We start from the raw sequence: 13,004 nt of genomic DNA on the forward strand, positions 1-13,004 counted from the left end.
AGGTGGTCTCCCTGTATGAAGACTCTTTGCTAAGCAGCCTCAGGGGGTACTGCGGGTTCAGGGAGCGGGGAGTTCCCTCCCCTCCAGCGTCTGGATGCCAGGAATTCTTTTAATGCAGGTCAATGCCTCCCATTTCACTTCAGAGGGACAGGCCTAACATTCAAACCGCCCCAGGAGAAGCAACAGGCTGGTTTCAATGCACAAAGAAGTGCAAATGACTGAGCGAAGACCTCAGTCCCTCAAGGGCAGATTTTAAAGAGCAATGAGAGGAGAGGTGATGCGGTGAGAGAGGTAAGTATGTACAAGCCCCGTTCTTCCGCTTACTACCCCCGGGACTTGGAACAAGTTCATTAACCTCTCATCTGTAAAAACACCAGCTTTCTGCTGTGGCCAGACTGAGCTGCCTGCGGCTTCCTCCGGGTGCCAGTCAGTTCCCAGCCCTAACTCTGGGCATTTCTTTGGCCTGGAAAGTTCCTCTTCCCTTTGTCCACCTGACTCCTCATCTTTTCTCCTTCCAGGACTTCATCCCAGGGTTGGATGCCAGCGAACACTGCGTTCACATGGTGTAGTCAAGCTCACTCTCCTTCCTGCCTTCCCCAGCTCCCACCCAACCACACACACACACACACACACACACACACACAGACATACACACACCAGATAGGCACAGACACACACACACCAGACGGACAGACAGACACATACACACATACACATACACACACACAGCAGACAGGCACACACACACACACATATCATCAGACAGGCACGCACACACACACACCAGACAGGCATACACACACACACAACAGACAGGCACGCGCACACACACACACACACCAGACAGGCACACACACACACCAGACAGGTGCACACACACACCAGACAGGCGCACACATGCACACACACACCAGACAGGCACAGACAGACACACACACACACACACACCCCAGACAGGTGCACACGCACACACACCAGACAGGCACACACACACACACCAGACAGGCGCGCACACACACACACCAGACAGGCGCGCGCACACACACACCAGACAGGCACACACACACACACACCCCAGACAGACACATGCACACACACACACACCAGACAGGCACACACACACACCAGACAGGTGCACACACATACCAGACAGGCACACACACACACACACACCCCAGACAGACACATGCACACACACACACCAGACAGGCACACACACGCACAGACATACCAGACAGGCACACACACACACCAGACAGGTGCGCGCACACACACACACCAGACAGGCACACACACACACCAGACAGGTGCGCACACACACACACACACACCAGACAGGATGGACCTAGAGGGCAGGGTCATTTTCTTGTCCTTCTCCAGGCGCCCAATAAAGAATCAGCAAATATCTTTTCAATAACTGAGAATTACCTCCAAGAAAAAATTTCCAAAATGTGGAAATAAAGCAAGAAAATGACTGTATGCCCTTTCAATGGCATGCTGATGCAGTCAGGCTCACCGAGGGTTATTTAAATTCTCTAGGAGAACCTACCTGTGTTGACTATTGTTTATTATTGGCCAGAGCCCATGCACTGAATGTTACTTGTTAACTTGCTGATTTTACCCTGTAAAGATGGAGGTGATTTCTTCCTGTTAGAAAAGATAGCTTTATTGCCATGTAGAATATGAACCAGTTTCCTGCCTAACCTATGGATCTTATGCTAACATTCTTTTGCCTTTCCCCTCTTGCCTGTTAGTACATCAAATCGTCCATTAATCAGCTTTTCCATCCTTCTGTTTCCTCAGTACTTAATAAATCTTCAGTAAGACTTGAATTCATTTTATATTTTATGAGGGCCATTTTTTTAAAAAGAGCTGTGTTTTTAACTTTTAAAAAATCATATTTTGACATCTTGCAGGAATTTTGAGAGGTCTAAATAATACCATTCACCAACTGTTGTTTTTCCTTAAGAACAACGCATTGCTGTAAATGCTTTAATTCCTTATCTCATTGAATCCTCATCACAACCATATAAAGCAGATTTTTATTTTATAGACGAGGTGTCTAAGGCCCAGAGAGGCTTAGCAGCTTGGCAAAGCCAGGGACACGTATCCTGTGCCAGGAACTTTACCCACCTCCTTGTTTAATCCTCATGACAAGCCTATAGCCCAGGGATCAGAACCCTTGTTTTTGTTTATTAGAAAAAAAATGGCTTAATTGCTTATCCAAGGCACATGGCCAAGTCAGCATTAGAAGCCGCACATTTACCTGCCTCCCAATGACCAAGTGACTTAGCTTATGCGGAGGTCTGTCATGTTCCACACATTACAGAAAATGTTAATTTCTCTTCCACTGGACAGTTTAGCTGTGAGGAGTTGTGGCTGAGATTAGTAGGTAGCCCCATGAAATTACATTCCTTTCCCTTCTTCCATAATAATAGATCCCACAACTTTTAGGTATCCCTGACCATCCCAAACAAAGATTACATTTCCCCATCTGCTTTGCAGCTGCATGTAGCCATATGATTAAATTTTAGCCAATTTAAGCAAAAGTGTCATATGGCTCTTTTAGGAACTTCCCTTAAAAGATATGTGAGCACCTTTTTCTCTATGCCTTCCTCCACCCACCTACCAGGAACACAGCTGTGATGTCTGGAGCTCTAGCTGCAATCCTGTGCCAGGAAGGCAATACTGACCCTGGAGAAGTTAGAGGAATGAGCTGGAAGGAGCTGAGTCCCTGGAGGCATTACCAAGCACCACACCAGCTCTAGACTTCTGACTTCCCAGTTTTTATGTAAGAAAGAAATTAACAGCTGTCTTATGTAAGCTGCTGGTTTTTGTTTTGTTTTTTTTTTTTTTGGATCTCTGTTGCTTCCAACCAGAAGTAATCCTAACTGATACAGCACAAAGAAAGTGGAGAGGGAGCCTCAGAGACAGCGTTGGCCTTTAACACAGAAGTGGCCAGGGATGGCCTTGATTCTTAGAACCAACCAGAAAGGCCCTGGAGAGCCCGGCAGTTGGAGCTGTCAGGAAGACAGATGTTGACCGGGTCTTGCCAGCCACCACTCGCCCTGACTTGCCCCCAGCTTCCTCTGCCAGGCCTGCCTGCCCATCCATTCCATGGCATCGTTTTCAGCTGCCTGCAAAGACACGACAGCTCCACACCGGCACCCTCCTCCTCCAGGTGGACAGAATTGGTGCATCACCAAACTATAATAAGGAAACCTCTGAAGCTCTGGGTTCTCTTCCCAGTGACTGTGAGGAGGAAACACCTTCTGTTCTGCTTCTCCAGGCTTTGCCCGCTCAGCAGTAAAACAGTAAAACATGTCTGTCGCTTTAGCAGAGACCAACAAAGCAGACACAAAGCCTCAGAACCTGCTAGAAATTAAAAGTTCAGCTTTGCTTCCTCCTGGGAATCTGAAGGAGAGGGCTGGATTGCACAGCAGATGCCGAGAGGGCTGGGAGCCTGGGGGGTGGCATTGTCTAGCAAGGGCTGTGAGACCATTGCATGAAGGCATGGACAGAGGTGGTGTTTTCTGCCAGGACAGCATCAGCCTGGACTGCCGGGGGGCTCACTCTCACTCCCGGAGCCCCTCCCGGGTCCAGCTGTCCTGGGCAGGGTCCTGGCTTAGCCACACCCTCAGCAATGTGACCTTGGACACAGTGTTCACAGACCTCAGGTCCCCACCTGTACGATGGAAATTATGACAATTCCAGTCTCCGAAGGTGGCTCTGAAGACTAAATGAAATGTTCCAAGTAAAATTTTTAGATGCTTGGCACATCCTAAGTGCTCAGTAAATGCTGCTTGTTATCCTTGCTGGAGAATAATAATGATACAAGGTAGCTCTTTCTGCATGTAGGTGTTGTACCAAGCAATCTTCATATATAAACTCTTTTATCCTCATAGCAGGACACTACAATTAACCATCCCCACCCCCATTTCATTGATAAGGAAGTTGAGGCCCATTTGGAGAACAAACTGAGGCTTCTGTGCCCCTGTCCATGCCCTTAAAAAAGGACGAAGGAGGGGTTCTTGACTCTTTACCCGCTGCTGGCTTTTTTTCTCCCCAGCTCCCCAGCTTCTTCCCACCACAGATTAAAAAAACTTTTTTATTGAAATATAGTTGATTTACAATGTTGTGTTAGTTTCGGGCGTGCACCAAAGTGATTCAGCTCGTTCTGGACTCCCATTTCTCTATCATGCTGCTTTTTTCCCCTCTGGTCCCTGTCATGAGGATTTATTTCTTCCACGGTTCCCTTTTCTCTCTTTCTGCTGATCAGCCGGCCAGGCCGCCTTCCCCAAGAAGACAGGACACCGGCTTCACCCCTGGCTGTGTGTCTCACCCACAACCAGTGATGCCTGAAGCACGTGTCCTGCAGGCGGTCCTGAAAGGGCTATGGGGTCTGAAGACAGCTAAGAGGTGTCCCCTTAGCTGACCCCTGAAGGGGTCCCCTTCAGACGTGACGCGTCTCTCCGAGCCCTGCACGCCCAGGACCTATCCTAGGGCGAGCACGTGTGGAGCCCTTGCTGCCTGCCGGCCCTCTTCAAACACTTGATGCACATCAGTCATCTCATTTAATCCTCGCACAATCCCTCCGGAGGTATCTGAATCCGCTGCCGCCACGACAAAGCACCATGGGCTGGCACTGTAAACAACAGAAATGTGTTTCCTCACAGTTCGGGAGGCTGGAAGTCCACGATCGAGGTGCCATCGGGGTGAGCTTCCTCTGGGCCCTCCCTGCCCAGCTGGCAGACAGTCAGCTTCTCCTGTGTCCTCGCACAGCCTTCCCTCTGTGTCTGTGTCCTCATCTCCTCTTCTTCTTTTTTTTTAAAATTACATTTTGTTGTCAATTGTGGGATATTTACAAGATTGTGATGGCTTTTGCCATACATCAGTGTGAATCGGCCATAGGTCCCCCCTCTTGTGGCCCGCCCCCGTCTCTGCCCCTCCCATCCGTCTAGGTTGTCACAGAGCACCAGCTTTGCGTTCCCTGAGTGGTATAGCATACTCCCACTGGCTATCGATTTTACATAAGGTGATTTATATGTTTCAATGCTATTCTCTCAAATCATCCCACCTTCTCCTTCTCCCACTGTGTCCAAAAGTCTGTTCTTTATATCTGTCTTCCTTGCTGCCCTGCATATAGGATCGTCAGTGCCATTTTTTTAGATTCCATATCTATGTGTTAAGATACGGCGTTTCTCTTTCTGACTTACTTCACTCTGTATCATAGGCTCTAGGTTCATCCTCCTCATTAGAACTGACTCAAATGCATTCCTTTTTATATCTGAGTAATATTCCATTATGTACATGGACTACAACTTCCTTATCCACTCATCTGTCACTCATCTCCTCTTCCCATAAGGACACCAGTCATATTGGACAAGTGCCGACCTCCAGAGACCTCATTTTACCTTAATTACCTCTTTAAAGACCCTGTCTCCAAATCCAGTCACATTCTGATGTACTGGGGCTTAAGACTTAAATGGATTTGAGAGATCTTCCATGACAGGGTAAGAACTATCATTATCATCCCAAATTTTAGTTGAGGAAACTGAGGCACAGAGACTGGGCAACTCAGCCAGGTCCAGAGCTAACACTGAGCAGAATGTGAGCCATCAGAGCCTGACTGCAACCTCATATGGAGCCACTGGCCAGACTGCACCACAGCCCACAGAAACAGGTCTCAGGACATCAGCCTTTTTCTTTTTTGTTGACCTTTATTTATTTGTCAATTTGTTTATTATTTTTGGCTATGCTGGGCTTCATTGCTGATGGGCTTTCCTCTACTTGCAGGGGGCAGGGGCTACTCTCTAGGTGTGATGCACAGGCTTCCCTGATTGCAGAGCATGGGCTTTAGGGGAAGGAGGCTGCAGTAGTTTCAGCACGTGGGTGCAGTAGTTGCAGCTCCCGGGCTCAACTGTTGTGGCACATGGGCTTAGTTGCTCTGCAGCATGTGGGATCTTCCTGGATCAGGGATGGAACCTGTGTCTCCTGCACTGGCAGACACATTAGCCTTTTTCTAAAGCCAAGGAAATTAGGGCTCAGAGGAGAAATCTCTTTCCCTGGTCATTTAGCTGACAGGTGGCAGAGTGAGAAAACCAACCCCGAGGTATAAGCCCAATTTCTTTAAACTACCCCACCCCTACCTCCATAAATCTGCTCCCTCCTTAGGAAAAGGGCATGGCACTTGGTCCCAGCAAGGTAAGGAGGAGTTTGGGAATGCAAAGCCATTTTGACTTATAGGTGTTATAGGGAGATTAATGAACATAAGGTTTCCTCTAGTGCCTCTGACATACAGTTTCTAGGAAGGGCACCTGTGGTTCAGAACTGCCCCCCACAAAGCTGGGAAGAGGGCAGCAGAGCTCACCAGCCTCTCCTGGCCTCCTGAAGCCCCCACCACGGCTGCATTCAGTTCAGTTCAGTCGCTCAGTCACGTTCGCCTTTGCAACCCCATGGACTGCAGCACGCCGGGTTTCCCTGTCCATCACCAACTCCCAGAGTTGCTACAATAGCTGCCCCTATAATACTAGCAACTTCCAGGTGATCACTGTGTGCTAAGCACCATCCTAAGTATTTTTAATCACCGACTTATTTGCTCCTCTCCACAGCTCTACAAGGTGGGAGGTGGCATCATTATTGTCTCTGTTTTATGCCTGAGAAAGTGAAGGCACAGCCATTGGCCTAGAGTCCCCAGAGGAGTAATTGGTGCAGGTTGGATGCAAACCCTTGTAGCTGGCAGCTGGCCCAGCTCTGGCCTACTCCTTGTTACTGTGTGGCCGGCAGGGAGCTAATGAGCCAACTCTCCCTCCACTCACTCATGTGCTCACTCACCTACCTACTCTTGATTTCCCTGGTGGCTCAGACGGTAAAGTGTCTGCCTATGATGCAGGAGACCCGGGTTCGATCCCTGGGTGGGGAAGATCCTCTGGAGAAGGAAATGGCAACCCACTCCAGTACTCTTGCCTGGAAAATCCCATGGATGGAGGAGCGTGGTAGGCTACAGCCCATGGGGTCACAAAGAGTCAGACATAACTGACCAACTTCACTTTCACTGTCTACCTACTCTGCTTGCTCTGACCCAGGCCCAGTGCCCACTCTTCCCTCTAGGCCCCCAGGCTGGGAGGGCAGGAGGCCCCTTAAAGGGACAACATTGACTCTGTATATGATGCAAAGCCAGGATTCACAGTCAGAGGAAGCCAAGGAAGACTGGTGGAGGCAGTGGTGGATATGCTGGGTCTTGAAGGGTATGCTGGATGTGCCAGGAAGAGGCAGAGGTGGGCCACAAGAACTCTAGGCCTGGTGTGGGTGGAGATGGGGCTGGGTGGGGAAGAGGAGAGCCCCGAGCGGGGTTGCTTGGGCAGCATGCTAAGGAGGGGCTTTTGGCCCAGCTGCTGTTCAGCCACTAAGTCAAGTCTGACTCTTTGCATCCTCGTGACCTGCAGCATGCCAGGCTCCTCTGTCCTTCACTATCTGCCTGAGTTTGCTCAGATTCATGTCCATTTAGTCTGGGATGCTATCTAACCATCTCATCCTCTCTTGTCTCCTTTTGCCTTCATTCTTTTCCAGCATCAGAGTCTTTTCCAGTGGGTCGGTTCTTCTCATCAGGTGGCCATTGACCTAGGCTATGGCACTGTAAGGCCCCCGTGGGACTTGAAGCAACCTGATCTTCCTACCTATCCTACCTAGACTAAAATTCCCAAGTCCCCACCATGGCCTCAACAGCGTCGTATGACACGGCCTCCCAGCCAGGCCCCGGCTTCTGCCTGCTCACACACTCCTCTGTGCCTCCCTCACTGCCTCCAGCTCTACCCACTGTTTGGCTCTTCCCCCAACGGGCCAAGCAAATGGCCTCAACAATGGACTTGGCTCTCTCTCCGTCTGGACTGCTCCTCCCCTTCAGCACAGTTCTGTTTAATTGGCTAATTACTTCCAGCCAAGCTTCATGCAGCTCTCAATAAATACTTGCTAAATGGATGAATGAACTCTACTTTATTATCATCCGATTCATTGAAAGTAAGTCTACAGACAGCTCTCAGCCGTCCAGCTGTGCTGGATAATTAACCAGGATGCACTGTCTCCCTTTGGGCTGCTCCCATCACTTGTTAACTCTCAGCCGTTCCTGAGCTGCCGGCACAACCTCCAGAGTGGGTCCCGGCTGCTGGCAAAGGCAGGCTGCTCAGTCATTGAGCTGCTCCCCAGCCCCAGGCTGCATCTAACAGTCCTGCTGCCACAAACCCGTCTCAGCGGCAGAAAAGAAACCATGAAATTGCCTGAATTCAGAAGCTGACAGGAAAGGAACAGGGCCTGTCAAAATCCAGCTTACACTGAAAGACAAAAGGCAACTCCTTCCAGCACCTCCGGTGTGAGCCTGACGCTGGTAAAGGGGAGAGGAAAGTCTCCCCCACTTCTGCCCTACCTGCACCTCCCTTTGCCTGGGATGGCCCAGCGGGTGGGGGAGGAGAGTCATGAGCGCTGGGGCTCAAAATGAAAACCCTGCCAAGGTTATCGGGGAAAGACGTTCCTGACAAATTTTGGATGGTCGTAATAGCAATAGTCCTTAATGAAAAAGACCCTCCCAAATCCTATTTCTTTCCCTGGAAGCAGAGTGTCAAAATAAGTGTTTTGACATTTATGAATTATTCCAGGCCACATGGGGAGCTTAGTTTCTTCCTCAGCTATTTCAGAACAATAATAACAAAAACAAAAAACCAACTGTGGGTTCCCAAATCTGCCCCCCCTAACTCAGGGCTCAAGTTTATTTCTTGTGTTATTATCATTCTTTCCTGTTGAATGGTAACATTAGCTAATTATGACTAAATCAAGGCCCCTTTCCAGTAGTTGCAGCTGAAAATTCATTTTTTCAAGATTGGGTTCTGATTGCACAGTGTCTTAATACAAAGGGGACAGAACAGCTAAACCATTTACTCCCAGAATCCTGGTGAAGAAATTCGGGTTTAATGAACCCTGAACAGCTACCCTCTCCTCCCCTCTGAGGAGAAAAGAAAATGTGGTTGTAAATTTTAAATCTGAGCCAACAACTGGTTTTGAAATTGTTATTTGGAGATAGTGGCGGTGGGGAACTCTGAAAAACAGATGTCCTCACACCTCAGGGGAGAGATTTTTCTCTTAGGAAAAGCTCAGGTAGCCCCTGAGAGAAGCTGAGGATAAAATCTGGATGCCAAGTTTCCTATGATTCCGCGCATGTGGATGGATGGTGGGTTTTAAATGCCCAAAAGGTCCAATTTGCCAGGAGCTCCTTGGGGCTTAGGTAATTGTCTGGCAGGCTTCACGGGCTCTACCGGCAATGGGCTCAGGAGGTTTACTCCTTGAAGATTTCAAGGCACAGTGATTTCCCAATATTTGCAAATTGGCAAGCTGTGAAGTTTTTGAAAAGGCAGATGGGGGGTGGAAAGCCCAGAGCTCCGGTGGCTTGCGATCGCTGCTCAGAAGTACGCGCTGAGCCGGTTCTACGTTTGAGCACTAGATGGCGCCAGCAGCCTTCCGGGGCTGAGCAGCGGCCCGCAGGCGCGGTCTGGTCGGAAAGAGCAGGCGCCTGGTCCACAGCAGGAGGTCTGACCGTGACTACAAGCCCAGAAAGGCCTGCCTTGGCTTCTGGACCTGGCTGTGTAAGGTGATCGGTGATGTGTCTAGTCCTGCGTGGCAGCACGTGGGCTGGTAGGAAGGTTAAAAACCATTGCTTTGGAAAGTCATGTGTTGCCTTCCTGTCGTTTCTTTCACTGAAACGTTTTGATCTTGCCTTAGCTCCTCAGCAGCTATCAGAGATCGACCCTGAAAAATGATACTCCTATGTTTTTGGAGAACCTGCTTGTTGTCTCCTAACATTTGTTTTTGCTTCTTCCCCCACTTAATTAGAGGCCTCTGAGCAGGCAGGGGTCACACAGCACACGGGAGTCACCACTCACAGGATGGGGAGGGGCTCAGAAAAGCTCACCTCCCAGTTTGTACATAGCACCTGTGGTGTGTCTGAGGTCAAACGTTATTCTCCCTAACTTGGGAGGTGTCTCCATGGGCAAAAAGAATTAGCTGTTTGAGACCTCCTGTTTGGGTAGTAGTTTTATCATATTAGCATTCTTGGTATGTACCAGGACTTGTTTCTCTGTTTACCATTTTCCATCCTCTTCCATTCCAAGGGCACCTGCCATGTATGTTTCATAGACACCTTTGCAGTTTCATTATTCGTGGGGGAAATGCATGCTTGGACATGTATGACATGTATACACAAATGTATATTGTATATATGCATTTGTGTAAGACTGTACTTACACACTCGGAGAAGGCAATGGCACCCCACTCCAGTACTCTTGCCTGGAAAATCCCATGGACGGAGGAGCCTGGTAGTCTGCAGTCCATGGGGCCCTTAAGAGTCAGACATGACTGAGCGACTTAACTTTCACTTTTCACTTTCATGCATTGCAGAGGAAAATGGCAACGCACTCCAGTGTTCTTGCCTGGAGAATCCCAGGGACCGGGGAGCCAGGTGGGCTGCCGTCTATGGGGTCACACAGAGTCGGACACGACTGAAGTGACTTAGCAGCAGCAGCAGCAGTACTTACACAGTAGTACAGAGGGCAGTACTAGTGGTAAAGAACCCACCTGCCAGTGAAGGAGTTACAAGAGATGCAGGTTCAATTCCTGGGTCAGGAAGATTCCCTGAAGGAGGGCATGGCAACCCACTCCAGTATTCTTGCCTGGAGAATCCCATGGACAGAGGGGCCTGGCGGGCTACTGTCCATAGGGTTGCAAAGAGCCAGACATGACTGAAGCTACTTAGCACACACACACACATACTTACACACATACCCCTAATCCAACACCAGCATTGTGGGTTATAAATCCAGAGCCTGAGGAGAATAGACAAAGGGATCAGGTTTCACATTGGGTTGGCAGTTTCTGGCTTCTGTCCCGGCCATCTTAACACACAGGCAAGTCCTTCTATCAGCACATGCATGTATTTTTAATTAACACAAATGGTTTGTTAGTTAGGATCTAGCAAGAAAATCAGAAACCACTTTAGGTCTTTCAAACAGAGGGAATTTAATATAGGGGATCGGTGAGACAAGGCATAGGATCATGGAGAAGATATATATGAAGAGGAGATCACCCACCGCAGGAAACCACCATCACCACCCTGGTGGGACAATGGGACGAGTGAGGCCACCAGAGCTCGGGCTTGTAGCTGGGGCTTCAGAGTGGGGACCACCTGGTGGGATGTGAACAATTGGGTGAAAAACTATCTGGAAGGAACCAGAGCTACAGAAAAGGTCCTTGGGCTGTAGGAGATACACAGGAAACAGAGAGGAGAAATACTATGGCTTTCCCTTCCTCCCATCTCCCAGTCTTCTACCAGAGCTTCCTATTGGTCAACCAACTTGAAGCTGGAAGCAAGGAAACCTGGGAATTGTAGTTTTCTAAGTGGCTCAAACGGTAAAGAATCTGCCTGCGATTTGGGAGACCTGGCTATGATCCCTGGGTTGAGGAGATGCCCTGGAGAAGGGAACAGCTACCCACTCCAGTGTTCTTGCCTGGAGAATTCCATGGATGGAGGAGCCTGGTGGGTTATAGTCCATGGGGTCGCAAGACATGACTGAGCAACTAATACTTCCAGTTTCATGTGGTACAGAGAAGGACAGGAGGACAGAGATGGAGCGAGAGCACACTGGCAGTTCACGGGCAGAATGGTGGGGAATGAGGATGAAAGACCTTCCTATTTTGTGTTTAATTAGCACATAGTAAGGTGAAGTGTGTAGGCTGGATAAAATCTTAGCTGAGTCTTTTACTGGTTATATAACCCGGGCAAGTTGCTGAATTTCTCTGTATCTTTGTTTCTTCCTTTGTACACAGGGAGTAATAACTATATATATAAAATGGGATTTGTGAGGACTAAATGAGTTCATCTATGTTAAGTACTTAGAGGGTGCCTGGCACAGAGAAAGCACTCCATCTCACCTTCTTTTTCCGTAAGATCTGTGCCTGTTACGTATATGTGCATCTAGTATGTGTCTTCTGAATGCTGCACACGTCCCCATGGTGTGTGCCCACCACATTTTATCCAAGGAAGCACAAGACACCTCCAGTCCTCTGTCTACTTGCATTTGGATAACTGGAATCACAGGTATGTGTAGAATTCAGAAACAAGATTAGATGGCTGTGAGTAACTGCTGTGTGAGTATATTGAAACCCAGGCTGGCATCTGTAGGGTCAGCCTGAAAATGGGGTTACTTTGAAGCATTTGTCAATGGGATTTGAGCTAAAGGCACTTGGCAACAGTCGCTTGACTGAATTTTAACTTTCCAGAAGTAGAAGGAAATTGGGCCTGTTCTTCCATTACACGGTGATCTCTGTAAGGGTGGAGTCCATGCCTTACTTCACTAACTGAAACTTACTCCTCTGACCCCCACCCCTGCCGGAGAATCAGGCATTGTCATCAGCCGAGGAAACTGAGGTTCAGAGGAATGAAAGAACTTTCCATGGTGGAGGCAGGATTGAAGTGAAGCCTGGGCTTGATCATTCCTCCAGATTCCCCCTCTTAAGACAGTAGCAGGGAATCTGGCCCATGGAGCTAGAAGTCACTTTTACTTATGTCTGGGAGCTTGGGTTGATTCTACATGCTTGAAACAAGTGAGAAGTGCCAGAATCTGTTGTCAAGGGGCCGCAGGCAGACCTTGAGATGGAGTCAGAGCCAAGAGCATGTGAGAAGTCACTCTGGAACCATCCAAGGACACTGGGAATCTCTGGGCTGGTGTTTAGGAGAGATAGACTCAAAGGACTAAGGTCGTCGTGGAAGGACAGATAATTGGTAGCCTTTTATGTTTTCACTGAGTGGTTGCTGGAATGCCCCATTGTGTCATTGTTGAATGAGTGCCTTTGTAACTGAAATCTCTGAGACTTCTCCAGCTAGGAGATGTGCACTAATCATAGCTCCGTCACTATCGAGTGTGGTTCATCTGGGCAGTTTCTTGGCCTTCTAAAGATGTACATGG

General features: G+C 48.8%; 1 non-coding gene across 1 annotated transcript; it reads left to right on the forward strand.

The window, feature by feature from the left end:
• The first annotated feature begins 6,850 nt into the window (after positions 1-6,850).
• TRNAH-AUG (transfer RNA histidin (anticodon AUG)) lies at positions 6,851-6,922 on the forward strand. Its single transcript has one exon. It is a non-coding gene; the product is annotated as a tRNA-His (tRNA).
• Positions 6,923-13,004: the final 6,082 nt, after the last annotated feature.

This window comes from Ovis canadensis, chromosome 6, assembly GCF_042477335.2.
Source record: "Ovis canadensis isolate MfBH-ARS-UI-01 breed Bighorn chromosome 6, ARS-UI_OviCan_v2, whole genome shotgun sequence".
Lineage (NCBI taxonomy): Eukaryota > Metazoa > Chordata > Mammalia > Artiodactyla > Bovidae > Ovis > Ovis canadensis.